A 26998-nucleotide genomic window follows, 5' to 3' on the forward strand; every position below is an offset into this window, starting at 1 on the left:
CCTCATTTGCAGCATGGCCAAACACATCAGGCTGTGGTTCCGGAAAGCCCTGAAGATGGCCCCAGGGCCGGTGGGAAGCAGCTCCTCCGTCCCCGCGGGCGGGGAAGCTGAATCCCACCAGCTCGGGGCGACTCGCCCACCGGCCAGGCCCCTCCGGACCTGGCTCCAGAGGCGGCTGGGAAGGCGGGACCCAGCCCAGCGGGGCAGCCGGGTAGGGTGGCTCTGGGGCCTCCTCTGTGGAGAGAAACACCTGCCCCAGGAGCCCAGCCCCCATTACCACCAGGGGGCATCGCCCTGCCCGGCCCCCGGGGACCTGCCAGTCTCCGGGAGCCCCCAGCCTCTCCGCACCAGCCCCTGCAGCTGTGGGTCCAGCTCAGTGAGCAGCAGCGCCTGGGCCTCCAGCTGCAGCCGGGCCACCTCCTGCAGCCGCTCAGACCCAGGTGAGGGGCCGTGAACATGCTGGGCCCAGGGGCTCACCCAGTACACGGGGGGGCAGCCCCAGTGTCTGCCCCGCAGCCAGGGCAATGGATGGGGGCAGGAGCTGCTGCTTGGCTCTCTTGTTCCTGGCGGGGGCTCTGCTGAGGGCGTTGGCAGATGTGAGGGTGGAAGGGGGATGGGTCCCTGCAAGGGGCGTGTGGGGCCCAAGCTGCCCTGGGTCCCTGACATGGGGGCGCGTGACCCCTGCTGGCCGCTGGAGTCACCCTGGTCCCTTCCCTCCCGCACAGAGCCCCCCTGCGCCTCGGCGGAGCTCTGCCAGGAGCGGATGGACTCCCGGGTGGAGGAAGGGGCCATCTATGATATTGAAGAGCAGCTCCACACCCGGGACACGGTAGGAACCTTCTCCACACGGGGGGGACCCGAGATTGTCCGGCCCCTTCCCAGCACGTCCCCCCCTCCGGGAGGGGCTTGTCCCTGGGGATCCCCCTGGGGCCCCTTCTCCTGCATGACCTGGGCCCCCCAAGCTGAGGTCTCTTGTCATGCACCAGCTGGGCCCCCACAAGCCTGAGGAAGCAGTTGGGGGGGGAGTGTGGGTGCTTGGACAACCGGCAGCTCCCACCTCCACTCCTGGGAGGCCTGAGCCCTGCAGCTGTCCGTGGGGGGCAGGCAGGCCCCAGGCTCACAGACTCTCTCTGGGGTGCAGAGCCCAGCCGCCCTGCAGCGGTTCCTCCTGGCCGTCCCCCCCGCCTGCCTCGCCGCCCTCCAAAGGGGCGAGGACACCCTGGCGCCGCGCTGCTGCAAGGACACCATGATGGCCAGGATCGTGGTGAGCGAGTCGCGGCGGCCGGGAGGAGGGGAGGGGATATGTGGGGTGGACAGGGGTCTGCCTGGGCCATGGCGGCGGGTGGGGGTGCTGGAAATGGGATGGGTGGGGCCAGGAGTGCTGGAGGGGGAGGGGGAGGTGGACATGGGGAGGGTGGGCGGGGATGCTGGAGGAGGGAGGGACACAGAAATGGGGCAGGTCTGGGGTGCTGGACAGGGAGGGGGATTCGGAACAGGGAGGGGTCTCCCCGGGCCATGGGGGGGGGGGGAGCTGGAAGGTTAGCAGAGCGGGCTGCTGAGGATGCGCCTGGGGATCAGGGAGGAGGAGGTTCAGAGGCTGGTCACCAGGGCAGTGAGGGGCAGGAGACGGCCTGGGGACAAGGATTGAGCTGGTCCCGGTTTGGGAGGGGGGTGCTGGGAGGGGCCCTGTGCCGGGCAGGGGGGCTACAGGCCAGCGGGAGGCAGTGGGGTTGGATCCTGCTGGGTGGGGGCGCTGGCCGTGTGAGCGTCTCTTGGGGGCCCCAGCCTCACACGCCCCTTTGTCTCCTTGGGTCTCACAGGAGATCATGGAGGACTCCCCCACCCCACTGGTCTTGGCCGACTGCCTCAACGCCGCCTGCAGCCTCAGGTACCGACCCCCCCCCCCCCCCGCCGACTCCCCCCCAGAGCAGATCCCCTGACCAGGGAGTGGGAAAGTCTCTGTCTCCTGGGCTATGTCTAGACTGCAAGCCTCTTTCGAAAGGGAGCACCCAGTGAGTCTGGATGCTCTCTTTCGAAGAAGCCCTAGTTCCATTCAAGAACGCCTTCGTTCGAAAGAAGCACTTTCCAAAGAAGGCGTTCTTCCTCGTGAAATGAGGTTTACCGCCGTGGAAAGAAAAGCCGCGTTCTTTCGATTTAATTTCGAAAGAACGCGACTGCAGTCTAGACGCAGGTGATGTTTTTTCGGAAAAAGGCTACTTTTCCCGAAAAACCCCCTGAGTCTGGACACAGCCCTGCTGCTGAATGAACAGTCTCTGCCCCTCTCTCCTGCCAGCACCTTGCAGCCTCCCCTACAGGCCCAGCTCCTGAGCCCCCTGCTGAGGGCGGCCGTGGGACAGACTGTGTCTGGGGACTGGCAGCAGGAGCCCATCCACACACAGGTACGTCCCTCCGGGCCCTGCTCCCGGGCTGGGCTGGAGCTCCAGAGAGGAGTGGGGGCAGGGGGGCAAGCCTCCTCGCCGAGTCCCCAGACACCGCCAGGCTGCAGCTGATCATGGAGGTGAGCCCCGTGGGGGGGACGGGGCCATTGGCCCTGCTTCCTCGGGGGGCCGAGAGAGGAGCTGTGTCAGTGGCCGGGGGGGGGGGGGCACAGTCTGAGAGGAGCCCCAGGCTCTGCCCAGAACCGGCGCCTCCCTACGGGTCCTGACCTGCCTCTTTCCCCCCCAGCACCTGAGCCCGTGGCTGGAGTCCCGCCTGCCCCAGGAGCGAGCCAGGGCCCTTGGCAGCACCACGGCCCTGCTGGGAGTCGCCACCACCCTCCCGGGGTTTGAGGTAAGTGACCTCGGAGCCGGGGGGTCTGGGGCTGCAGGGCGCGGGGCTGGGAGCGTCCCCGGGAGGCAGAGCTGGGAATGGGCCGGGAATGGGCCGCGTTCTCCTTTCCCCGGGGAGGGGCGACCCTGGGCCTTTCCGGGGGGCACCTGAGCCCCAGACTGGGGAGTGGCCGTCAGTGGATCCCCTTGTTCCACCCCCGGAGTGACCCTTCAGTCGGGGCCATTGCTCAGGGTTGTCTCCTCGCAAGGCCGGCCCCGCCCCGCCCCGCCCCGCCCCGGGAGGTGTCTCTGTCCGTCCCCGAGCTCAGAACCGCCTCGGCGGCCGTTAGCATGGGACGTGCAGCCCCAGGATGCTGAGGGACCCCCCCTCTTCTCTCCCCTCAGAACTCCGCCGACTGGCCGAGGATGGGTCACCACGTGGCCCAGCTGGGCCTTTTTATTTCGGACCCATCCGAAGACGTCAGCCGGCTGGCCCGGAAGGGGGTGCACAGCCTGTACCGACTCCTCCTGCACCACAGGGGTAAGGAACCCAGCCGGGACCTGGGCCCCAGGGACACCCTGAGGGTGCCGGCGGCGGGGGGAGGGGACCCAGCCCTTTTCCCCCAGACTGGCCCAAGGGGGGATGCGTCCCTCTGTGTTCCCCTTCTGCCCCCTGTGCCCCTCCATTTGCCCAGGGATGCCTGCAGGGACCCGTGGGAGGGGAAGGGCTCAGACCTGCCAGCAGAATCACCCTGGTTTGTCTCTTGCAGGCCTCAACATCCACCAGGCAGAGGACCTGTGGTGCAGGCACTACTATAAGGAGAGATGGGTCCTGGCGCACAGCAACACCGTGCGGGTGGGAGAGGTAAGGACGCGCTGCCAGGGCAGGGCAGGGCTCGGGGGTGGGGCTGGCTGGGGCCCTCGTGCGGGTAGGACGCGGGGTGGGAAGCGGGGAGTCGCTGATCGAATGGTCGATGCATTTTCCCTCGACTATTCGAGCCGTGGACAGGGCGGCGCTGCCCCTTTGTGACGCTGTCCTGGCGTTTCAAAGGGGCGGCGCTTCCTAGGGGCAGCGCCGCACCTTGCCCCGGATCTCCCGTAGGAGGGGAAGCAGGGCGGGGGGGGGCAACACTTTTTGATGGAGGTCGCTCCAAGATGTTGGCCAGTGGCCTAGGGCTGCTCTGTTGTGCGGAGGGGGGTGAGGTCTGGGAGGGTCTTGGGGGCAGGAGGAAGGTGTGACCTGGGGCAGGGGTTAGGGTGCAGGGTGAGGAGAGCGTCTGGGTGCAGGGTCTGGAAGGGAGTTTGCAGAAGGAGGAAGCTGTTTTAGCCCCAGGAGTTGGGGCCGGGCTCTGGGCCGTCAGCTGAAACCTCCCGTGCTCTTGATTTCAGGTCTTTGGGCAGCTCTTCACGCCAGAGCAGGAGAACTGCTTTTTAGACAAGGCTCTGCTCGCTGCCCGCTCCCCCCTGAGGCGCCCCAGCCAGGCCGGGCTGGTCCTGGCCCACGCCCTGCATGGGCAGGCCCATCAGCTCCTGGGATACATGGTGAGCAGCCGGAGCAGATGCAGGAGAGCGGGGCAGGGCCAGGGTCTCCTTCCCATCCCCTCAGGGAGTCCCCCGCCCCTTTCCTCATGCTGCCCCCACCCCACGTCCCTGCTGGGTGGGTCAGAAGCTCACCCTGCGGGCCTGACGGGGGGTGACCAGAGAGCAGAACAAGTCTCAGCGCAGGGGGGTGGAGGGTGGAAATGCTGGGGGGGCCCAGTACCCCTGAGTCCCCAGGGATGAATGTGACGGATTCTGCTTCCCTTGCAGCAGGAAGACAGCCAGTGAGAGCACAAGGAGCTGAGGAGCCAGCAGCTGCGTCCCCCTCCCCCCAACCCTCCCAATTGTATAGAATGTATTTAAATTCGGATTAAATAACGTTTCAAAAACCATTTGGATCAGGCTTTGTCAATAATTTTTAATGGGGGGGGGGCATTTTGGCAAGTGGTCAAGGGCCACATTTCTACCGAGGAGTTTGGGGTCTGGGACGGGGCGGTTGGGTGCAGAAGAGAGCTGAGGGGAGGAGCCTGGGTGCGCACCGTCCATTGCATCATCACGCGGCGCCATTGTGCTAGTGCTGGAGCTTGGGTGACTGGTTTAATTTGAATGTTTACACAGATTTGGTGTTTTAACTTTAGGAAACTTCATTTTCAATAAGGTCAAATGTTAATTTCTGTCTACCACAAAGGGTTTCAAAGTTTTCTTTCTTAAAGGCAGGGATGAGGAACCTTTTTTGTCTCCAGGGCCACTGACCCCCAGAAAAACCAGTTGGGGACCACACACGAGAAAAGCAAAATACAAAAACCCTTCTTCCAAAACCCACAAGCCTCACTGAGGTGAGGGGAAGGGACAGGGAGGACTGAGCTTCGGGGATCCCTCATTTTTGGCCCCCCCTCAGATTGAGAGGGACCCGCAAATGCCACTCTCCCTGGAACCCAGGAGAGTTAATCTGTGCTGGGGCTGGAGTGCCAGGGGAGTGAGATGTCTCAGTCGGGGCCACATTCGTGAGGCTTGGGGGGGGTTGGAGGCGCCAGGGACGCATTCAGATAGAGCAGGGGAGCCGGCAGGGACCCTGAGAGGAGAAGTGGGAGTGAGAGCCCAGCCGGGGAGACACAAGGAAACCAGAGTCAGTCTAGTATCTCTCAGGCAGCTGGGGTAGACACCCCCCACCCCAAACCCCAGCCTCCTGTTGGATCCTCCTCCCACAGTTAACTGCCTCTGAGTCTGCACCCAAACTCCCATCGCTGCCCTGAACCTGTCCCAGAGCCTGCAACCCGCAGCCTCTCCCGCGCCCCACTCCCCAGCCATCCTGCACCGTAACCCCAGCCTCAGGCCAGCGAACCTGAGTGAGGGTGGGGGAGCCCAAGCAGCAGAGGGAGGGGGGAGTGGAATGAGTGGGGGCGTGGCCTCAGAACAGGGGCAGGGGTAGGTGCGGGGAAGGGGGCGGAGCAATGGTAGTGGCCTCTAATGCCCACACCCCTCCCTTCGGCATCGCTTATGTCCCATGTCCGCCCCCTCCTGAGCCCACAGCCGGTGCCAAGGCCTCGTGCCCAGGGCGGGGTCGCCCCTGTGAGCTGCCAGCCATACTGGGGAGAGGCGAGAGGGTCTGGGCTGCTGTGTCCGTTGCTGGCTCCTGTCAGGCCTTTGCACCAAGTCCTGGTGCAGCCTGAGCAAACCTGGGTCCTTCCCTGCTCCTCCAACACCACCTGGGCAAAGGGAGGAGAGTCCCCAACAGCCTCTGTCACTTCGGCCTCCTGTCGGGGGAACATGCCCCCTGCAGCATGATCCCCTGTAGATCTAGCCCTCTGGGCACTCACCCAAGGTCTCTACACGGCAGCTGCTCTGTGCCTAGTGCTGGCACTGCAGAGCCATTTGCCACTTTGCACCCGACTGTCACCAGGTCCTTTCCATTTGCAGGGCCGGCCACATCTCCTGCCCGCTAGGCCATTGGCTGCACCCTCGTCTCGCTCCTCCTGGTGTCTGTATCCGTCATCACCTTGGTGCTGGAGAGATGGGGCCTGCCCCAGCCTGCCGGGCTGCAAGGGACTCCTGTTGGGAGCAGCTGCATGGGAACCAGAGGCCCAAGAATGGGAGAACCCTATTGACCTGCTGTGAGCAGGAGACGGGGGTGGGGAGGGGGCTGGGGAGGTACCTGTACTCAGCTCTGAATGGGGGCTGGGGAGACACAGACACTGCTGATGATTGCTGCACTGTGGGCCCCTGGGTTACAGTCTATGCCCAGGCAGCTCCTCCAGTCACTGCCTGTCACATTACTGGATCTTGAGGGGAGCAGCCAGATCACTGCTGCACCCATAGGTGGGGGTGTTGGCCCCAGAAAATGGTAGAAAAGGGGGCCATGTGGGGTGCTGAATAGAAGCTTATTATCTGATAGTCCTATGTAAGCTATTTATGTGGTTGTATAACGTCTGTGTGTGTAGTTAGGAATCTGTTGTCTGTGTGGATCCTGAATATTTCTCTGCATGTGGTTGAGCATTGGGCAGAGCCCGGCCTGTGGACATGCTAATTAGCGAGGCCCTGTGGGACAATGGCACTGAATGGGCCAAGGACACACCTAAAGCATGAGGGCGGACACCTAAGAGCGGCCAGCAGAGAGAGGCTGAGGACCAGGTGATCTCCTGCAGCCAAGAAGAGGCCAGGAAGGAGGGATAAATAGGCCATGTGGTCGATGCCATCTTGGTTCTCAGCTCAGCACTTCATCCCAGAGGCAGCATTGCAGGGATCGAAGAGCCCGAGAGACCTGTGAACCCATCCTGACCCTAGGATGTGCAACAAGAACTCTTAAACCAGCAGCTGTAACATCTCTGCTAGAGGCTGCATCGAGAACTGGGAGATTCGGTGCATGTAACATACTATTCCTTTAACAACCTTACTCTCATGCTTTTCTTTATTGTAATAATAAACCTTTAGGTGTTAGATGCTAAAGGATTGGCTCAGCATGATTTGTGGGTAAGATCCAGAGGGTAAATTGACCAGGGATCTGTGGCTGGTTTCTTGGGACCAGACAGAACTTGTTCGGGGTAGGTGGGATTGGGTGCTAGGACCCCCACCGGTGTATGAGGCCCGGGGCCATCGGGGGCATGGATATTGCTGGGGTGCCGGAGGGGTTTTGCTCGTGAGGCTTCAGGCAGGCAGCTGAAGTGCTCTGTGGGACTGGTTTGTGGCCTGTGTGGAGAGGTCACCAGTCTGGGGGCTGTAAGGAGCCCCGGATTTGAGCAATTCGCCCTGAGCAGACGCCCTCAGCTGTGCCCAGACACGGCCCGGTCCGTCACACTGCCCCTCAGCCTGCAGGCCTCTCCTCGCTCTCAGCCAGGCCAAGGGCTGAGCCCTGCTGTGGCCTGCCCCAGCCAGCCAGCCAGCCCAGCTCCTCCTCCTGCACAAACAGTCCCGCCTCCTCCTTTAGCAAAGCAGAGCGGGCTGGTTGTGGAACTTCTGGGAGACTGAGGTTCAAGTCCCAGGTCTGCTGCAGAGCCCTTGGCCCTGCCACTCCCCTGAGTGGGCCTCAGCCCCCGTGTGTGAAACGGGGACACTGATTCTAACTCGTCTAAGGGGAGCATTTTCAAAGCCCTAAGGGAGTTGGGAGCACAAGTGTGTGACTGTGCTTTGTGCCCACTGCTTGGTGCTCCTAAATCCCCCAGGTGCTTAGCTTGGGAGCTTTTCCGGGCAGGGGCTGCGGCTAGGGTTGCCAGGTGTCCCGTTTGAACCGGACAGTCCAGTATTTGAGCTTTCTGTCCAGGAGATAAATTGAGAAAATATCTCAGTTTTCTAAATAAGATGTACTCTAGGTTGTGATGCAATGGCAAGTATGACTGGTATTTTTATTGACCATCTGGCAACCCTGGCTGCGGCTGCCTCTCACTACTCTGGTGTGGACAAAGCACTGCAGTCATCCCGGGACAACGCCCCCAGAGACGCTCTCCCTCTGGGGCAGGGTCCTTTAATGCTTTTCACACTGACATAGGCTACGGGACAGCCCCTTGGACACGGGCATGAGTGTCCCCGCGGGGCGGTATCCCCCGGACGCTGCGCAATGCAGAGAAGAGGGGTGAGTCCTGGGGGATTGGTGGGACAAGAGACGTTCCGTTATTTTAACCCCACCCGCTATAAAGCAGCAAAACCCTGGGTCCAGGTACTCAAAAGTGCAGGGCTCTGCTTCTGCGGGATTAGCCGCCCCTTCTCGGCTGGGAACACGCAGGCGAAGCATCAAAGGGCTCCCACCCCACTGAGATGGTGACTGCATGTCTCGGGAAGGGAAGAATCCAGCCATGGGGGGGGGAAGGGATCCCCTCTGGCACTGACAGAGAGGCCCAGAGACATGCAGAAGGAAAGTTCGGGAGGGAGGGGGCAGAGATACCAGGTAGGGAGTAGGACGGAGGTGCAGCTAACTCTGGTACTCGTGACACCCAGACCCCATCTCTCCCCACCTCCTTGGACCCAGGCAGCACCTGCTCCTTTTTGTCTCCTCTCCCATTGACTGCCGCCCTCCTCACCACCAGGTCTCCCAAAGGTTCCTCTCCCCAAATGTTTCCCACTCCCCTCCCACTGTTCCTCGCTCCCAAATCCCTGGGGTCCTGTCAAACAAACGTCTCTTCCTCCCTCCTGTGGCTGGCACCTCCATGTCCTGTAGACTGGCCCCCCTCCCTTTACTCCATCCTTCACCAACCCTTCCAGCTCCTTGAGTTCCATTTCTTCCAGCCTCCACCCCAACTCCCTCCATCTGCATCTCCACCCCAGCCCTGCCTCCCAGCCCCGCCTCTTAGCCCCCGGCCCCAAACCTTCCCTTCCCTGGTTCTTCCCTCCCCAAACTGCCTGTTCTGGTTATTTCTAGGCCAGGGGTGAAGCAGTAGCCATTCTGCTGGGCACTCTGCAAACACAGAACAAGGACAGTCCCAGCCCCACGCGTCTGGCCCTTGAAGAACAAACCCAGAGGCAGAGGGACCTGGACAGACGGGATGGTGAGGGGCAATTTCCCTCAGCAGCTTGGGCCGTCCTGGCAGAATGGTGTCTCAGTCTCCCAGGAGATCACGGTAGTGGGAACCAACTGTCCATGTTGTGCTAGACAAGGGCGATAGGAAGCCGCTCTGGGGTGCCCCACTAAGCCTGGCGGGCTGGGGGCGGGGCTTTGGGTGCTGTCAGCACGCTGGGCTGCGCAGCCACAGTGTACTCCAGGGATCTGGTGGCCAAGTAGTGTAGTGGCTGCACTCCCAGTCCCCTGCCCTGAGCCTCCAAACACCCCCCCCCCACCTACCCCTGACTCCTGCACCACAATCCCTGCACTACGCCCCCCCTCACTCCTGGACTCCCTGCCCTGAGCTCCCCACACCCATACACTCCCCAGCCCCCTGTCCTGAGCTCCACCATACCCCTTCCCTGAGCTCCCCATCCTCCCACACTCCCCACCCCCTGCCCTGAGCTCCCCCACATCCTCACACTCCTCATCCCCCGCCCTGAGCTCCCCATACTCCCACATTCCCCATCCCACTGTTCACCAGGTCCTGATGAAATGCATCCCAGGATACTCAAGGAGCTGATAGAGGAGCTATCTGAGCCTTTAGCTATGATTTTTGAAAAATCATGGCAGACAGGGGAGATTCCAGAAGACTGGAAAAGGGCAAATATTGTGCCCATCTATAAAAAGGGGAATAAGAACAACCCAGGAAACTACAGACCGGTCAGTTTAACGTCTGTCCCAGGGAAGATAATGGAGCAGGTAATTAAGGAAATCATATGCAAACACTTGGAAGGTAATAAAGTGATAGGGAATAGCCAGCATGGGTTTGTGAAGAACAAGTCATGCCAAACTAATCTGATAGCTTTCTTTGATAGGATAACGAGCCTTGTGGATAAGGGAGAAGCGGTGGATGTCATATACCTAGACTTTAGTAAGGCATTTGATACGGTCTCGCATGATATTCTTATTGATAAACTAGGCAAATATAACTTAGATAGGGCCACGATAAGGTGGGTGCATAATTGGCTGGATAACCGTAGTCAGAGAGTTGTTGTTAACGGTTCTAAATCCTGCTGGAAAGGGATAACAAGTGGAGTTCCTCAAGGGTCTGTTTTGGGACCCGTACTGTTCAATATCTTCATCAATGATGTAGATATTGGGATAGAGAGTACGCTTATTAAGTTTGCAGATGATACCAAACTGGGTGGGGTTGCAACTTCTTTGGAGGAGAGGGACATAATTCAAAATGACCTTAGCAAGTTAGTGAAATGGTCAGAGGAAAACAGGATGAGGTTTAATAAAGAGAAATGCAAAGTGCTCCACTTAGGAAGGAACAATCAGTTCCATACATACAAGATGGGATGCGACTGTCTAGGAAGGAGCATGGTGGAAAGAGATCTAGGGGTCACAGTGGACCACAAGTTGAATATGAGTCAACAGTGTGATGCTGTTGCAAAAAAAGCAAATATGATTCTAGGTTGTATCAACAGGTGTGTTGTAAGCAAAACTCGTGAAGTTGTGGTACCGCCCCAGGGTCAGGAGCATGTCAGGTCTCTTCAGACATGCATGTGCCTATTGGGCCACGGCCCCTGGGTGTCACGCAGCTGGAGCGTGGCATGGCATGTGCTTGCACGTGCACAGGTGTCTGTGTGATCCGTGGGAGGCATGGCCCACGTGCGCGGTCCCTGGTCTCCCTCCCGCCTCCTCCCCCGAACTACTTAATTGGAACTACTTCCCCGGTACGGTCTCCCTGGATGACCCTGCCGACTCCAGTGCTGGAACTCCTTGTGGTGGCCCCTCCGGTGTGCCCAGGTCAGGGCCCTCCAGTCCCGGCTCGCTGCCTCCCGGGCTGGCACGGACCGCCCCGCCCCCCAAGAGTCGGTCGAGGGCAGGGAAGTAGGGGCAGGTGGCACCCCTGCTGCGGCGCCGCCCCTGGTGGCCATGGCGTACGCCTGCCGCAGCTGTTTTACTTTCAGGTGCGCCCACGGCAGAAGATGCAAAAGGCCCTGGAAGGAAAGCCCTCCTGCTTTTTTACCTCGGGAGGATGTGGGCTACCAACCGAAGCTCTGAGCCAAGGACTGAAGGACCCGTCCAAGCCGTGGCCGTACTCCCGAGACTTGACCGAAGCCAGCTCTCTCTTCCATGACTGCTGCAAGCCTCAACCGAGAACGTGGCGAGTGCTCCCACAATTCCCTCTCCCCCTTTCCATTGAGGATTCTGAAGGACCGTCAGCTGGTGATTTTTGGCTCTGACTGTAAGGGATGAATTGAGCCGGGAACGTAGCTGGTCCTCTTGGGCTGGGCAGAAGCTTTTGATGGGATGAGATGGGTTTTGGTCAGCCGGCGTGTGCCTAAAGAGCGTGGGTGGTGGCGATGCGGGAGAAGCGGCGCGTCGGAGGGAATTGCTCGCGTGTCCTGTTGTTGAGCAGTATGGCGAAGGCAGAAGTTCTCTTTGTGAGGGGTTTGGCGTGCCTGGGAGTAGTAGAGCAAGGCCAGTGTTGATGCTGTGGCAGCTCTTTGTCTAGGCGTTTTGTCTAGGCCTGAATGAAGGCTCTGGGTAGCGTGGTCCAGAAGTGCTTTGTTCCACGAGCGTCTGGAGAGCCTCCCTGGCGCGCTCCCTGAGCGGGTCCCGGCGGCCCTTGTGGGTGGGAAAAGGGCAGGAGGAAGCCCTGTTGCCTGAGGACAGAAGAGGAGGCCTCCGTGCCTCCCACACAGGAAGCGGGGGGCTGCCGAGAGCTTCCCCGCAGGCGGCATCCTGGCCTGGCCTTTAGCTACTTGCAGCCTGGAGTGAAGGCGCGGAGTCAAAAGAGGCCGGCCCACACATAGCACAGGATGGTTTCGATCCATCGACCTCTGGGTTATGGGCCCAGCACGCTTCCGCTGCGCCACTCTGCTCCCTTTGCGCTACACTGCCCGCAATCCACTCTAGCACCTGGGCTGCACTGGCACGGCCAGGCAGAGGAGCAGGCTGCTAGGCAGCGTTTCGGAAACCTCTTTGAGGTCTCTGTGGCGCAATGGGTCAGCGCGTTCGGCTATTAACTGAAAGGATGGTGGTTCGAGCTCACCCAGGGATGTGGCTACGCTCGGCCTCCTGGCGCTTGCTAGCGGGCTCCCTTTTGCCACCTCCAAGCCATCCCTCTCGGCCTCGGTGAGGTCACCTTGTGGCCGGCAAGGTTCAGGGGCCGTGCCGTGCCACAGGAGCCCGTCTCCCAGCAACCGCGCCGGGGCCTCGGCCTCGGGGCTTAAGCCCCGAGCCCAAGCGCGAAAGCTCCAGCCGGGCAGGTGTCGCTCCCCTCCCGCCTCTACGCCAGCTGAGAGGGAGAAACGCACGAGCCGCGCGGGTTCTTAGCCGCCTCCCTCCTGCGGGCCTGTTTGCTGCGCAGACCTCTGGGCCTGTCTCATGCCTCCCCTGGGAAGCGTGGCCGCGCGAACTGAGCCCCAGTCGCAGCTCCCGAGGTTTCCTGTGCAGCCTTGGACTTGCATGGCTGCCATGGTTTCTCTTTGGAAGGGACTCGGTCCCGCTTGGACAGGCGACTCGCCCGTGTGACTCCAAACGCCATCTTGTGGCTGTCTTTTTCCCCCACAGCCAGAACACCAGGATTCGCCTCCCACGGCAGAAGATGCAAAAGGCCCTGGAAGGAAAGCCCTCCTGCTTTTTTACCTCGGGAGGATGTGGGCTACCAACCGAAGCTCTGAGCCAAGGACTGAAGGACCCGTCCAAGCCGTGGCCGTACTCCCGAGACTTGACCGAAGCCAGCTCTCTCTTCCATGACTGCTGCAAGCCTCAACCGAGACCGTGGCGAGTGCTGCCCGTGCTCCCACAATTCCCTCTCCCCCTTTCCATTGAGGATTCTGAAGGACCGTCAGCTGGTGATTTTTGGCTCTGACTGTAAGGGATGAATTGAGCCGGGAACGTAGCTGGTCCTCTTGGGCTGGGCAGAAGCTTTTGATGGGATGAGATGGGTTTTGGTCAGCCGGCGTGTGCCTAAAGAGCGTGGGTGGTGGCGATGCGGGAGAAGCGGCGCGTCGGAGGGAATTGCTCGCGTGTCCTGTTGTTGAGCAGTATGGCGAAGGCAGAAGTTCTCTTTGTGAGGGGTTTGGCGTGCCTGGGAGTAGTAGAGCAAGGCCAGTGTTGATGCTGTGGCAGCTCTTTGTCTAGGCGTTTTGTCTAGGCCTGAATGAAGGCTCTGGGTAGCGTGGTCCAGAAGTGCTTTGTTCCACGAGCGTCTGGAGAGCCTCCCTGGCGCGCTCCCTGAGCGGGTCCCGGCGGCCCTTGTGGGTGGGAAAAGGGCAGGAGGAAGCCCTGTTGCCTGAGGACAGAAGAGGAGGCCTCCGTGCCTCCCACACAGGAAGCGGGGGGCTGCCGAGAGCTTCCCCGCAGGCGGCATCCTGGCCTGGCCTTTAGCTACTTGCAGCCTGGAGTGAAGGCGCGGAGTCAAAAGAGGCCAGCCCACACGTAGCAGAGGATGGTTTCGATCCATCGACCTCTGGGTTATGGGCCCAGCACGCTTCCGCTGCGCCACTCTGCTCCCTTGGGGCTAGACTGCCCGCAATCCACTCTAGCACCTGGGCTGCACTGGCACGGCCAGGCAGAGGAGCAGGCTGCTAGGCAGCGTTTCGGAAAGCCCTTCGAGGTCTCTGTGGCGCAATGGGTCAGCGCGTTCGGCTGTTAACCAAAAGGATGGTGGTTCGAGCCCACCCAGGGACGTGGCTACGCTCGGCCTCCTGGCGCTTGCTAGCGGGCTCCCTTTTGCCACCTCCAAGCCATCCCTCTCGGCCTCGGTGAGGTCACCTTGTGGCCGGCAAGGTTCAGGGGCCGTGCCGTGCCACAGGAGCCCGTCTCCCAGCAACCGCGCCGGGGCCTCGGCCTCGGGGCTTAAGCCCCGAGCCCAAGCGCGAAAGCTCCAGCCGGGCAGGTGTCGTTCCCCTCCCGCCTCTACGCCAGCTGAGAGGGAGAAACGCACGAGCCGCGCGGGTTCTTAGCCGCCTCCCTCCTGCGGGCCTGTTTGCTGCGCAGACCTCTGGGCCTGTCTCATGCCTCCCCTGGGAAGCGTGGCCGCGCGAACTGAGCCCCAGTCGCAGCTCCTGAGGTTTCCTGTGCAGCCTTGGACTTGCATGGCTGCCATGGTTTCTCTTTGGAAGGGACTCGGTCCCGCTTGGACAGGCGACTCGCCCGTGTGACTCCAAACGCCATCTTGTGGCTGTCTTTTTCCCCCACAGCCAGAACACCAGGATTCGCCTCCCACGGCAGAAGATGCAAAAGGCCCTGGAAGGAAAGCCCTCCTGCTTTTTTACCTCGGGAGGATGTGGGCTACCAACCGAAGCTCTGAGCCAAGGACTGAAGGACCCGTCCAAGCCGTGGCCGTACTCCCGAGACTTGACCGAAGCCAGCTCTCTCTTCCATGACTGCTGCAAGCCTCAACCGAGACCGTGGCGAGTGCTGCCCGTGCTCCCACAATTCCCTCTCCCCCTTTCCATTGAGGATTCTGAAGGACCGTCAGCTGGTGATTTTTGGCTCTGACTGTAAGGGATGAATTGAGCCGGGAACGTAGCTGGTCCTCTTGGGCTGGGCAGAAGCTTTTGATGGGATGAGATGGGTTTTGGTCAGCCGGCGTGTGCCTAAAGAGCGTGGGTGGTGGCGATGCGGGAGAAGCGGCGCGTCGGAGGGAATTGCTCGCGTGTCCTGTTGTTGAGCAGTATGGCGAAGGCAGAAGTTCTCTTTGTGAGGGGTTTGGCGTGCCTGGGAGTAGTAGAGCAAGGCCAGTGTTGATGCTGTGGCAGCTCTTTGTCTAGGCGTTTTGTCTAGGCCTGAATGAAGGCTCTGGGTAGCGTGGTCCAGAAGTGCTTTGTTCCACGAGCGTCTGGAGAGCCTCCCTGGCGCGCTCCCTGAGCGGGTCCCGGCGGCCCTTGTGGGTGGGAAAAGGGCAGGAGGAAGCCCTGTTGCCTGAGGACAGAAGAGGAGGCCTCCGTGCCTCCCACACAGGAAGCGGGGGGCTGCCGAGAGCTTCCCCGCAGGCGGCATCCTGGCCTGGCCTTTAGCTACTTGCAGCCTGGAGTGAAGGCGCGGAGTCAAAAGAGGCCGGCCCACACGTAGCAGAGGATGGTTTCGATCCATCGACCTCTGGGTTATGGGCCCAGCACGCTTCCGCTGCGCCACTCTGCTCCCTTTGGGCTAGACTGCCCGCAATCCACTCTAGCACCTGGGCTGCACTGGCACGGCCAGGCAGAGGAGCAGGCTGCTAGGCAGCGTTTCGGAAAGCCCTTCGAGGTCTCTGTGGCGCAATGGGTCAGCGCGTTTGGCTGTTAACCAAAAGGATGGTGGTTCGAGCCCACCCAGGGACGCGGCTACGCTCGGCCTCCTGGCGCTTGCTAGCGGGCTCCCTTTTGCCACCTCCAAGCCATCCCTCTCGGCCTCGGTGAGGTCACCTTGTGGCCGGCAAGGTTCAGGGGCCGTGCCGTGCCACAGGAGCCTGTCTCCCAGCAACCGCGCCGGGGCCTCGGCCTCGGGGCTTAAGCCCGGAGCCCAAGCGCGAAAGCTCCAGCCGGGCAGGTGTCGTTCCCCTCCCGCCTCTACGCCAGCTGAGAGGGAGAAACGCACGAGCCGCGCGGGTTCTTAGCCGCCTCCCTCCTGCGGGCCTGTTTGCTGCGCAGACCTCTGGGCCTGTCTCATGCCTCCCCTGGGAAGCGTGGCCGCGCGAACTGAGCCCCAGTCGCAGCTCCTGAGGTTTCCTGTGCAGCCTTGGACTTGCATGGCTGCCATGGTTTCTCTTTGGAAGGGACTCGGTCCCGCTTGGACAGGCGACTCGCCCGTGTGACTCCAAACGCCATCTTGTGGCTGTCTTTTTCCCCCACAGCCAGAACACCAGGATTCGCCTCCCACGGCAGAAGATGCAAAAGGCCCTGGAAGGAAAGCCCTCCTGCTTTTTTACCTCGGGAGGATGTGGGCTACCAACCGAAGCTCTGAGCCAAGGACTGAAGGACCCGTCCAAGCCGTGGCCGTACTCCCGAGACTTGACCGAAGCCAGCTCTCTCTTCCATGACTGCTGCAAGCCTCAACCGAGACCGTGGCGAGTGCTGCCCGTGCTCCCACAATTCCCTCTCCCCCTTTCCATTGAGGATTCTGAAGGACCGTCAGCTGGTGATTTTTGGCTCTGACTGTAAGGGATGAATTGAGCCGGGAACGTAGCTGGTCCTCTTGGGCTGGGCAGAAGCTTTTGATGGGATGAGATGGGTTTTGGTCAGCCGGCGTGTGCCTAAAGAGCGTGGGTGGTGGCGATGCGGGAGAAGCGGCGAGTCGGAGGGAATTGCTCGCGTGTCCTGTTGTTGAGCAGTATGGCGAAGGCAGAAGTTCTCTTTGTGAGGGGTTTGGCGTGCCTGGGAGTAGTAGAGCAAGGCCAGTGTTGATGCTGTGGCAGCTCTTTGTCTAGGCGTTTTGTCTAGGCCTGAATGAAGGCTCTGGGTAGCGTGGTCCAGAAGTGCTTTGTTCCACGAGCGTCTGGAGAGACTCCCTGGCGCGCTCCCTGAGCGGGTCCCGGCGGCCCTTGTGGGTGGGAAAAGGGCAGGAGGAAGCCCTGTTGCCTGAGGACAGAAGAGGAGGCCTCCGTGCCTCCCACACAGGAAGCGGGGGGCTGCCGAGAGCTTCCCCGCAGGCGGCATCCTGGCCTGGCCTTTAGCTACTTGCAGCCTGGAGTGAAGGCGCGGAGTCAAAAGAGGCCGGCCCACACGTAGCAGAGGATGGTTTCGATCCATTGACCTCTGGGTTATGGGCCCAGCACGCTTCCGCTGCGCCACTCTGCTCCCTTGGGGCTAGACTGCCCGCAATCCACTCTAGCACCTGGGCTGCACTGGCACGGCCAGGCAGAGGAGCAGGCTGCTAGGCAGCGTTTCGGAAAGCCCTTCGAGGTCTCTGTGGCGCAATGGGTCAGCGCGTTCGGCTGTTAACCAAAAGGATGGTGGTTCGAGCCCACCCAGGGACGTGGCTACGCTCGGCCTCCTGGCGCTTGCTAGCGGGCTCCCTTTTGCCACCTCCAAGCCATCCCTCTCGGCCTCGGTGAGGTCACCTTGTGGCCGGCAAGGTTCAGGGGCCGTGCCGTGCCACAGGAGCCCGTCTCCCAGCAACCGCGCCGGGGCCTCGGCCTCGGGGCTTAAGCCCCGAGCCCAAGCGCGAAAGCTCCAGCCGGGCAGGTGTCGTTCCCCTCCCGCCTCTACGCCAGCTGAGAGGGAGAAACGCACGAGCCGCACGGGTTCTTAGCCGCCTCCCTCCTGCGGGCCTGTTTGCTGCGCAGACCTCTGGGCCTGTCTCATGCCTCCCCTGGGAAGCGTGGCCGCGCGAACTGAGCCCCAGTCGCAGCTCCTGAGGTTTCCTGTGCAGCCTTGGACTTGCATGGCTGCCATGGTTTCTCTTTGGAAGGGACTCGGTCCCGCTTGGACAGGCGACTCGCCCGTGTGACTCCAAACGCCATCTTGTGGCTGTCTTTTTCCCCCACAGCCAGAACACCAGGATTCGCCTCCCACGGCAGAAGATGCAAAAGGCCCTGGAAGGAAAGCCCTCCTGCTTTTTTACCTCGGGAGGATGTGGGCTACCAACCGAAGCTCTGAGCCAAGGACTGAAGGACCCGTCCAAGCCGTGGCCGTACTCCCGAGACTTGACCGAAGCCAGCTCTCTCTTCCATGACTGCTGCAAGCCTCAACCGAGAACGTGGCGAGTGCTCCCACAATTCCCTCTCCCCCTTTCCATTGAGGATTCTGAAGGACCGTCAGCTGGTGATTTTGGGCTCTGACTGTAAGGGATGAATTGAGCCGGGAACGTAGCTGGTCCTCTTGGGCTGGGCAGAAGCTTTTGATGGGATGAGATGGGTTTTGGTCAGCCGGCGTGTGCCTAAAGAGCGTGGGTGGTGGCGATGCGGGAGAAGCGGCGCGTCGGAGGGAATTGCTCGCGTGTCCTGTTGTTGAGCAGTATGGCGAAGGCAGAAGTTCTCTTTGTGAGGGGTTTGGCGTGCCTCGGAGTAGTAGAGCAAGGCCAGTGTTGATGCTGTGGCAGCTCTTTGTCTAGGCGTTTTGTCTAGGCCTGAATGAAGGCTCTGGGTAGCGTGGTCCAGAAGTGCTTTGTTCCACGAGCGTCTGGAGAGCCTCCCTGGCGCGCTCCCTGAGCGGGTCCCGGCGGCCCTTGTGGGTGGGAAAAGGGCAGGAGGAAGCCCTGTTGCCTGAGGACAGAAGAGGAGGCCTCCGTGCCTCCCACACAGGAAGCGGGGGGCTGCCGAGAGCTTCCCCGCAGGCGGCATCCTGGCCTGGCCTTTAGCTACTTGCAGCCTGGAGTGAAGGCGCGGAGTCAAAAGAGGCCGGCCCACACGTAGCAGAGGATGGTTTCGATCCATCGACCTCTGGGTTATGGGCCCAGCACGCTTCCGCTGCGCCACTCTGCTCCCTTTGGGCTAGACTGCCCGCAATCCACTCTAGCACCTGGGCTGCACTGGCACGGCCAGGCAGAGGAGCAGGCTGCTAGGCAGCGTTTCGGAAAGCCCTTCGAGGTCTCTGTGGCGCAATGGGTCAGCGCGTTCGGCTGTTAACCAAAAGGATGGTGGTTCGAGCCCACCCAGGGATGCGGCTACGCTCGGCCTCCTGGCGCTTGCTAGCGGGCTCCCTTTTGCCACCTCCAAGCCATCCCTCTCGGCCTCGGTGAGGTCACCTTGTGGCCGGCAAGGTTCAGGGGCCGTGCCGTGCCACAGGAGCCCGTCTCCCAGCAACCGCGCCGGGGCCTCGGCCTCGGGGCTTAAGCCTGGAGCCCAAGCGCGAAAGCTCCAGCCGGGCAGGTGTCGTTCCCCTCCCGCCTCTACGCCAGCTGAGAGGGAGAAACGCACGAGCCGCGCGGGTTCTTAGCCGCCTCCCTCCTGCGGGCCTGTTTGCTGCGCAGACCTCTGGGCCTGTCTCATGCCTCCCCTGGGAAGCGTGGCCGCGCGAACTGAGCCCCAGTCGCAGCTCCTGAGGTTTCCTGTGCAGCCTTGGACTTGCATGGCTGCCATGGTTTCTCTTTGGAAGGGACTCGGTCCCGCTTGGACAGGCGACTCGCCCGTGTGACTCCAAACGCCATCTTGTGGCTGTCTTTTTCCCCCACAGCCAGAACACCAGGATTCGCCTCCCACGGCAGAAGATGCAAAAGGCCCTGGAAGGAAAGCCCTCCTGCTTTTTTACCTCGGGAGGATGTGGGCTACCAACCGAAGCTCTGAGCCAAGGACTGAAGGACCCGTCCAAGCCGTGGCCGTACTCCCGAGACTTGACCGAAGCCAGCTCTCTCTTCCATGACTGCTGCAAGCCTCAACCGAGACCGTGGCGAGTGCTGCCCGTGCTCCCACAATTCCCTCTCCCCCTTTCCATTGAGGATTCTGAAGGACCGTCAGCTGGTGATTTTTGGCTCTGACTGTAAGGGATGAATTGAGCCGGGAACGTAGCTGGTCCTCTTGGGCTGGGCAGAAGCTTTTGATGGGATGAGATGGGTTTTGGTCAGCCGGCGTGTGCCTAAAGAGCGTGGGTGGTGGCGATGCGGGAGAAGCGGCGCGTCGGAGGGAATTGCTCGCGTGTCCTGTTGTTGAGCAGTATGGCGAAGGCAGAAGTTCTCTTTGTGAGGGGTTTGGCGTGCCTGGGAGTAGTAGAGCAAGGCCAGTGTTGATGCTGTGGCAGCTCTTTGTCTAGGCGTTTTGTCTAGGCCTGAATGAAGGCTCTGGGTAGCGTGGACCAGAAGTGCTTTGTTCCACGAGCGTCTGGAGAGCCTCCCTGGCGCGCTCCCTGAGCGGGTCCCGGCGGCCCTTGTGGGTGGGAAAAGGGCAGGAGGAAGCCCTGTTGCCTGAGGACAGAAGAGGAGGCCTCCGTGCCTCCCACACAGGAAGCGGGGGGCTGCCGAGAGCTTCCCCGCAGGCGGCATCCTGGCCTGGCCTTTAGCTACTTGCAGCCTGGAGTGAAGGCGCGGAGTCAAAAGAGGCCGGCCCACACATAGCACAGGATGGTTTCGATCCATCGACCTCTGGGTTATGGGCCCAGCACGCTTCCGCTGCGCCACTCTGCTCCCTTTGGGCTAGACTGCCCGCAATCCACTCTAGCACCTGGGCTGCACTGGCACGGCCAGGCAGAGGAGCAGGCTGCTAGGCAGCGTTTCGGAAAGCCCTTCGAGGTCTCTGTGGCGCAATGGGTCAGCGCGTTCGGCTGTTAACCGAAAGGATGGTGGTTCGAGCCCACCCAGGGACGTGGCTACGCTCGGCCTCCTGGCGCTTACTAGCGGGCTCCCTTTTGCCACCTCCAAGCCATCCCTCTCGGCCTCGGTGAGGTCACCTTGTGGCCGGCAAGGTTCAGGGGCCGTGCCGTGCCACAGGAGCCCGTCTCCCAGCAACCGCGCCGGGGCCTCGGCCTCGGGGCTTAAGCCCCGAGCCCAAGCGCGAAAGCTCCAGCCGGGCAGGTGTCGTTCCCCTCCCGCCTCTACGCCAGCTGAGAGGGAGAAACGCACGAGCCGCGCGGGTTCTTAGCCGCCTCCCTCCTGCGGGCCTGTTTGCTGCGCAGACCTCTGGGCCTGTCTCATGCCTCCCCTGGGAAGCGTGGCCGCGCGAACTGAGCCCCAGTCGCAGCTCCTGAGGTTTCCTGTGCAGCCTTGGACTTGCATGGCTGCCATGGTTTCTCTTTGGAAGGGACTCGGTCCCGCTTGGACAGGCGACTCGCCCGTGTGACTCCAAACGCCATCTTGTGGCTGTCTTTTTCCCCCACAGCCAGAACACCAGGATTCGCCTCCCACGGCAGAAGATGCAAAAGGCCCTGGAAGGAAAGCCCTCCTGCTTTTTTACCTCGGGAGGATGTGGGCTACCAACCGAAGCTCTGAGCCAAGGACTGAAGGACCCGTCCAAGCCGTGGCCGTACTCCCGAGACTTGACCGAAGCCAGCTCTCTCTTCCATGACTGCTGCAAGCCTCAACCGAGAACGTGGCGAGTGCTCCCACAATTCCCTCTCCCCCTTTCCATTGAGGATTCTGAAGGACCGTCAGCTGGTGATTTTTGGCTCTGACTGTAAGGGATGAATTGAGCCGGGAACGTAGCTGGTCCTCTTGGGCTGGGCAGAAGCTTTTGATGGGATGAGATGGGTTTTGGTCAGCCGGCATGTGCCTAAAGAGCGTGGGTGGTGGCGATGCGGGAGAAGCGGCGCGTCGGAGGGAATTGCTCGCGTGTCCTGTTGTTGAGCAGTATGGCGAAGGCAGAAGTTCTCTTTGTGAGGGGTTTGGCGAGCCTGGGAGTAGTAGAGCAAGGCCAGTGTTGATGCTGTGGCAGCTCTTTGTCTAGGCGTTTTGTCTAGGCCTGAATGAAGGCTCTGGGTAGCGTGGTCCAGAAGTGCTTTGTTCCACGAGCGTCTGGAGAGCCTCCCTGGCGCGCTCCCTGAGCGGGTCCCGGCGGCCCTTGTGGGTGGGAAAAGGGCAGGAGGAAGCCCTGTTGCCTGAGGACAGAAGAGGAGGCCTCCGTGCCTCCCACACAGGAAGCGGGGGGCTGCCGAGAGCTTCCCTGCAGGCGGCATCCTGGCCTGGCCTTTAGCTACTTGCAGCCTGGAGTGAAGGCGCGGAGTCAAAAGAGGCCGGCCCACACGTAGCAGAGGATGGTTTCGATCCATCGATCTCTGGGTTATGGGCCCAGCACGCTTCCGCTGCGCCACTCTGCTCCCTTTGGGCTAGACTGCCCGCAATCCACTCTAGCACCTGGGCTGCACTGGCACGGCCAGGCAGAGGAGCAGGCTGCTAGGCAGCGTTTCGGAAAGCCCTTCGAGGTCTCTGTGGCGCAATGGGTCAGCGTGTTCGGCTGTTAACCGAAAGGATGGTGGTTCGAGCCCACCCGGGGACGCGGCTACGCTCGGCCTCCTGGCGCTTGCTAGTGGGCTCCCTTTTGCCACCTCCAAGCCATCCCTCTCGGCCTCGGTGAGGTCACCTTGTGGCCGGCAAGGTTCAGGGGCCGTGCCGTGCCACAGGAGCCCGTCTCCCAGCAACCGCGCCGGGGCCTCGGCCTCGGGGCTTAAGCCCCGAGCCCAAGCGCGAAAGCTCCAGCCGGGCAGGTGTCGTTCCCCTCCCGCCTCTACGCCAGCTGAGAGGGAGAAACGCACGAGCCGCGCGGGTTCTTAGCCGCCTCCCTCCTGCGGGCCTGTTTGCTGCGCAGACCTCTGGGCCTGTCTCATGCCTCCCCTGGGAAGCGTGGCCGCGCGAACTGAGCCCCAGTCGCAGCTCCTGAGGTTTCCTGTGCAGCCTTGGACTTGCATGGCTGCCATGGTTTCTCTTTGGAAGGGACTCGGTCCCGCTTGGACAGGCGACTCGCCCGTGTGACTCCAAACGCCATCTTGTGGCTGTCTTTTTCCACAGCCAGAACACCAGGATTCGCCTGCTCCTGGGTGGCCTGTGTCCCTTTCGGGCCATGGCGGCCGCTATGCGCCCGTAGACGGCCACGTTCCTCCTCCTAGTACAGAGATCATGGACGCTGGGGCCCTGCCCCCAAACCTCAATGAGGTCCATGACCTCCACACTAGACCAGGAGGGTGCGCGCCATCTACGGCCCCTGGCTGGCCCCTGGGTGCTGGGGGACTGGGCGGGGGGACGGCTCGCTGGCACTGGCTGCCTGGCTCATCCTGCAGCCCCTGGTTCGGGGCAGAGACTGCTGGCAGGGCTGGCTCTGGCAAGTGCCGTCTGGCCAGAGTCTACCCCTTTGAGGGCCCCAGGGCTGGGGAGAGGAGAGGAGTTTTCCTGCTTTGGCCCAGAGCAGCCACCAGGGGAACCTGGGGAGGGCTGGGCTCCAGCTACTTCGAATTAAGTGGCTACACAGCCCTTAATTCCAACTACTGAATTCGAATTTGGCGTTACTCCTGGTAGAATGAAGTTTACCTAGTTCGAATTAAGTCCAAACTAGCGGTTTGTATGTGTAGCACCTATGAAAGTTACTTCCAACTAACGGCTGTTAGTTCGAATTAACTTTGTAGTGTAGACATACCCATAGTTCCTATACAACTAGCAGCTAATGGGTAGTCTCCAGTAGTTTAAATCTTGGGGCATTTGGAAAAGGAGGGGGAGCTACATGTGTGCGGGGTGTATTGTTGCCCTCTGCTGGATGGACTGTAAATGCTTTATGTATGTATCATATGCCCTATAGTGCTAACAGTTAATGGAGATTCTCCTCTAGCTCACACCTGGCATTTTCTAAAGTAATATATGTGTGTGTATGTGCGAGAAAGAGCAAGAGCCTGGGGGCTCCCTCATGTCTCCTCCCCATCCTGATCTGCTTGGCTTAAGTGCAGGAAAGAAGAAGTAGTGAGCTTTGTGTATTTGACATCAGGTGGAAGCAGGGGAATGGAGGACTGGTGGGAACAAGAGCACTTGGCTTCTTTTCCTGCAGACCGAGAGGGGTGGGGACTGGCTTGAGCTATATAAATCAGATGCCGCTCCATGCCTCAGTTTCCCCCTTCATACAATGCCGATGACACAGAGAATGTTTGTAAAGTGCCTTGTTGTTAGCCCATGGGGCAGAGGGGGAAACTCGGTCTCAGAAGCAGACTGGGGGGAGGTAAAAGCCTACCTAGGCAGCGCTGGTTCCACTACGTCACGCTGCCAGACCGGTCTGAGTGGGTCCCTCTCTTGGCTGCTCCTCCCCCCAGGAGGAGTGGGTTCCTCTCCATCGGCTGCAGGAACCAGCATTTCAAGGTCTTTGCCAATGGGCAGCCGTTCTGCAATTCAGCTCTGCCGCGGCTTCCAGCAGATCGATACACTGGAGATCGATGGTGCCGTGGTCGGGTCCTGTGCCCAGTTGTGAGCCCGACCGGTGCCGCTGCCCAGACGGAGATGAGTGGCACACACACGACACCCCCCTACGGCCGCCCTCGCAGACCCAATAAACCTCTCCCTTTCGCAGAACGACTCTGCTCCTGCGTGGTTCTGGGGCTACTTGTGTGTGTGTCCTAGACCCCCTTTCTGCTCAGCGCAGATAGAGACTCCTCTGCAGGTAGAGCTGAGTGCGACGCCTGCACTGGGATGGCGTATTGGGATAATGTACTGACAGCTCCTCTGCGCCACCCCTCCTCTTCCCGCCGCTGCAACATCAAATTAACCTTCCTGGTCTGCCCCCGTCCTCCCTCCGGTACCAGGAGACCCCACGCATGATGGGAGGGGCTGCAAACTGGGGAGCAGGCTACTGCAGGGCTGAGGGCAGCAAACCAGCCCCCAGAGCCCTGCAGGGCCTGGCCACGGGGAAGGGGAACTGATGTGAGCAGCATTTAGAGCTGGGGGGGGGGCTGTGGGGAGGAGGACAACGGAGCCACGAGCAGGACAGGGGGTGAGCCAGCACCAGTAAGTCTCAGGGGGTATGTCTACACTACCCCGCTAGTTCGAACTAAAATCGGGCTCCATGCTCAGCTGTGAGTCCGAGTCCCATAGACCAAAGCGCCCCAGGGCAGTGGTGGAGTCTCCACATGTCAATGGGTCTAGTGCAGGCCAGAGGCCTTGCTGGGATGCGCTAGGGCAAAGCCCAGGGCTGGGGCCGGACGGGAGCCCGTGAGAGGCAGCGGGGCGAGTGGGAGGCTCTAACTCTTGCTCCTGGCCAGGAAGTCCAGTGCTGGGTGACACCAAGGCCACGTCTGCACTGCAGGCATTTTGCTCAAGAACAACTGTTCTTGTGCAAAAACTTGTGGCGCGTCTACACTGCACGTGAATTCTTGTGCAAGTAAATTTGCAGTAAAGCATCAGAAAAGAGGGCTTCTTGCACAGGAGTTATTCCTCTCCCCACGAGGAATAAGCCCCTTTTGTGCAAGAGCTGTTGTGCAAGAAGGCAGCGTGGACGGGCACCAGGGGCTTCTTGAGCAAGACACTTTTATGGCTAAAATGGTCATCAGAGCTTTCTTGCACGAGAAAGCGTTCACAATGCCATGGACACTCTTGTGCAAAAGCACATGGCAGGGTGGAGGTGCTCTTGCACGAGACCTTTTGCGCAAGAACTCCGGTGTGAAACAGTTCTTGTGCAAGAAGCCTGCAGCGTAGGGCAGGGAGCAGCCTATGGGGCTACTGGAGCTGCTGGCTGCAGGATGCCCAGTCAGGGAGTGGGGGGGACCCCTAGGAATGGCTCCAACTTCCCAGAGGGGTGGCCAGAGGCAGGACATTTGCCTGGCAGGGTGAGGTGGGGGGGGCAGTGACCTCACAGGGGCTTTGGGCAGCCCTCAGCAGATCAGGCAAAGGGCAGGTGGGGAGGTGGTGACCTCACAGAGGAACCCACATCTCAGGCTGAGAAAAGGGGGGGGCGGGCCCAGGGGACTTTGGAGACCCCCGGTTGCTTTAGCTCTGGTGCGTCTCCTGCTCACAGTTGCTTTGTCCTCTGTGAGTTCCACATCCGGACAGCGTTTTGCAGAAGGTAAGAGCCCCCAGGGGTTTGGATCCCGCCCGGGGCCGGCTGGGTTCCAGGCAGGCCCAGCCCTCGGTCAAGGGCCAGAAGGTGATTCCTCACCTGGGCTGTGTCCTTAGCGCCACTGGGGCTTTCTCCTGGTTGGTTTCCCTTTTCCTCCATCCCGCCCACATTTCTGCTCTGTTCTTGCCTCTTCTGTGACCTTCCCCTGCTGCCCCCCCAGCTTGTGACCCAACAGACTAGCTGAAGGAGGGGGGGTGGTTTGCAGGAGCCGTGGGGCAGGGGATGCAGCCCCCATTGTGGGGACTGGGGAGGTGGGGCTGGACCAGGTCTATGCCGGTGTCTTTGGGGAGAAGGCTCCACCCCCCCCCCCACACCTTAGACTCTCCCCTGATTGCCGAGCAGGGGCTGTTGATGGGCAGGAGACTCAGGTCCTTGCAGTGCCTGTGCAAGACCGAGCCGATAAGCAAGGGGCCATTTGGGGGCTGGGGGCAGTCGCTCTGGGGAGCTGGAACCCCTGGATTTCGCTCTGCAGGCTGCGCCCCAAGCTCCCCTTTGCTCCCCTCATTTGCAGCATGGCCAAACACATCAGGCTGTGGTTCCGGAAAGCCCTGAAGATGGCCCCAGGGCCGGTGGGAAGCAGCTCCTCCGTCCCCGCGGGCGGGGAAGCTGAATCCCACCAGCTCGGGGCGACTCGCCCACCGGCCAGGCCCCTCCGGACCTGGCTCCAGAGGCGGCTGGGAAGGCGGGACCCAGCCCAGCGGGGCAGCCGGGTAGGGTGGCTCTGGGGCCTCCTCTGTGGAGAGAAACACCTGCCCCAGGAGCCCAGCCCCCATTACCACCAGGGGGCATCGCCCTGCCCGGCCCCCGGGGACCTGCCAGTCTCCGGGAGCTCCCAGCCTCTCCGCACCAGCCCCTGCAGCTGTGGGTCCAGCTCAGTGAGCAGCAGCGCCTGGGCCTCCAGCTGCAGCCGGGCCACCTCCTGCAGCCGCTCAGACCCAGGTGAGGGGCCGTGAACATGCTGGGCCCAGGGGCTCACCCAGTACACGGGGGGGCAGCCCCAGTGTCTGCCCCGCAGCCAGGGCAATGGATGGGGGCGGGAGCTGCTGCTTGGCTCTCTTGTTCCTGGCGGGGGCTCTGCTGAGGGCGTTGGCAGATGTGAGGGTGGAAGGGGGATGGGTCCCTGCGAGGGGCGTGTGGGGCCCAAGCTGCCCTGGGTCCCTGACATGGGGGCACGTGACCCCTGCTGGCCGCTGGAGTCACCCTGGTCCCTTCCCTCCCGCACAGAGCCCCCCTGCGCCTCGGCGGAGCTCTGCCAGGAGCGGATGGACTCCCGGG

At 61.4% G+C, this 26998-nt stretch overlaps 7 non-coding genes across 7 annotated transcripts; 4 read left to right on the top strand and 3 right to left on the bottom strand.

Moving 5' to 3' along the window:
- The first annotated feature begins 12275 nt into the window (after positions 1-12275).
- On the top strand, positions 12276-12349 carry TRNAN-AUU (transfer RNA asparagine (anticodon AUU)). Its single transcript has one exon. It is a non-coding gene; the product is annotated as a tRNA-Asn (tRNA).
- A 1383-nt stretch (positions 12350-13732) lies between these two features.
- Positions 13733-13804, bottom strand: TRNAM-CAU (transfer RNA methionine (anticodon CAU)). Its single transcript has one exon. It is a non-coding gene; the product is annotated as a tRNA-Met (tRNA).
- Positions 13805-15366: 1562 nt separating this feature from the next.
- Positions 15367-15438, bottom strand: TRNAM-CAU (transfer RNA methionine (anticodon CAU)). Its single transcript has one exon. It is a non-coding gene; the product is annotated as a tRNA-Met (tRNA).
- A 105-nt stretch (positions 15439-15543) lies between these two features.
- On the top strand, positions 15544-15617 carry TRNAN-GUU (transfer RNA asparagine (anticodon GUU)). The gene has a single exon. It is a non-coding gene; the product is annotated as a tRNA-Asn (tRNA).
- Positions 15618-18625: 3008 nt separating this feature from the next.
- On the bottom strand, positions 18626-18697 carry TRNAM-CAU (transfer RNA methionine (anticodon CAU)). The gene has a single exon. It is a non-coding gene; the product is annotated as a tRNA-Met (tRNA).
- Positions 18698-20436: 1739 nt separating this feature from the next.
- On the top strand, positions 20437-20510 carry TRNAN-GUU (transfer RNA asparagine (anticodon GUU)). The gene has a single exon. It is a non-coding gene; the product is annotated as a tRNA-Asn (tRNA).
- A 1551-nt stretch (positions 20511-22061) lies between these two features.
- TRNAN-GUU (transfer RNA asparagine (anticodon GUU)) lies at positions 22062-22135 on the top strand. Its single transcript has one exon. It is a non-coding gene; the product is annotated as a tRNA-Asn (tRNA).
- The last annotated feature ends 4863 nt before the right edge of the window (positions 22136-26998 follow it).

The sequence above is a fragment of the Pelodiscus sinensis genome, chromosome 25, assembly GCF_049634645.1.
Source record: "Pelodiscus sinensis isolate JC-2024 chromosome 25, ASM4963464v1, whole genome shotgun sequence".
Classification (NCBI taxonomy): domain Eukaryota; kingdom Metazoa; phylum Chordata; order Testudines; family Trionychidae; genus Pelodiscus; species Pelodiscus sinensis.